We start from the raw sequence: 920 nt of genomic DNA, 5'->3' as shown, positions 1-920 counted from the left end.
CAATCACATACAAATGCCTACTCGATAGGCATTTGTCACACACGAGAACCTTATAAATCAGCATTTAATTTAAGTGGCTCATAAGGTAAGTCTAGAATGTGAATAGCAAGATATGTGAATAAAATCCGCGAGTGTAAAAATCAACAAAGGCTTTCGCAAAGCGAACGATACTCCGGAGCAAGATCTAAGATCTTAAGACGAGGGAACTCAATTGCTATTATAAAACAAAGTCACACATTTTGTCACTCACTTTCGAACACTAATTGGTCAAGGCCACATTAGTAAAAAACCTCCTGTCACACAAACGCACTGTGTCAGCATTCACATGAAATTGCACAGAACCGAACATGTCATGTACCAAAGCTAGCATCGATGATTAATCATAGTAAAAAGTGCCTAAGATGAGCACCTCTCAATAAAACTTTAACAGGTCAAAGAGTTGTGTTCAGTTGAAAGAAAAAAGTTACTGTTGCCAGGAAAAATATCAAGGAAACAATTGGTAAAAGAGTTGAGATATGAATCACTTCAAGATCATTATCTTCCAAGAGAATTCACTTCAACTTCCTTTCAGATTTTGGTCTGGAGCCATCGATTTTACTACATTCCCGGTTAGGGAACTCGGGGCCTCAATGGTGTCTTTGAAGGACTTACCCTAAAATACCATCAAACTCGCTAAGTACATTGAAAATTAGACTTCACAGAAATTTATCTACAACTCAATTAATTGTACCTGATGCGTTCAGATCCCAAAACATCGCCACAACAGTCGAGAGCCAGAAGTGCACTCTCAGCCTATACATTGTGTCAAAATATAAGCTACCTCGAGTTCTTACAAGTTCGATGAGTGTAAAATAAGTAAAATGATTCAACTGATCAAAAAGTATTGATCATTAATTTGCACTTGATGATGGAAAAAACTT

General features: G+C 37.1%; 1 long non-coding RNA gene across 1 annotated transcript; it reads right to left on the bottom strand.

The window, feature by feature from the left end:
- Positions 1 to 355: 355 nt before the first annotated feature.
- Positions 356 to 906, bottom strand: LOC111387610. Its single transcript, XR_002701435.1, has 2 exons — positions 731 to 906; positions 356 to 652 (listed from the first exon to the last, which is right to left on the bottom strand). It is a non-coding gene; the product is annotated as an uncharacterized LOC111387610 (long non-coding RNA).
- Positions 907 to 920: the final 14 nt, after the last annotated feature.

The sequence above is a fragment of the Olea europaea genome, unplaced genomic scaffold (assembly GCF_002742605.1).
Source record: "Olea europaea var. sylvestris unplaced genomic scaffold, O_europaea_v1 scaffold41153, whole genome shotgun sequence".
NCBI lineage: Eukaryota > Viridiplantae > Streptophyta > Magnoliopsida > Lamiales > Oleaceae > Olea > Olea europaea.
This window is presented reverse-complemented; position numbering and strand designations above follow the sequence as displayed.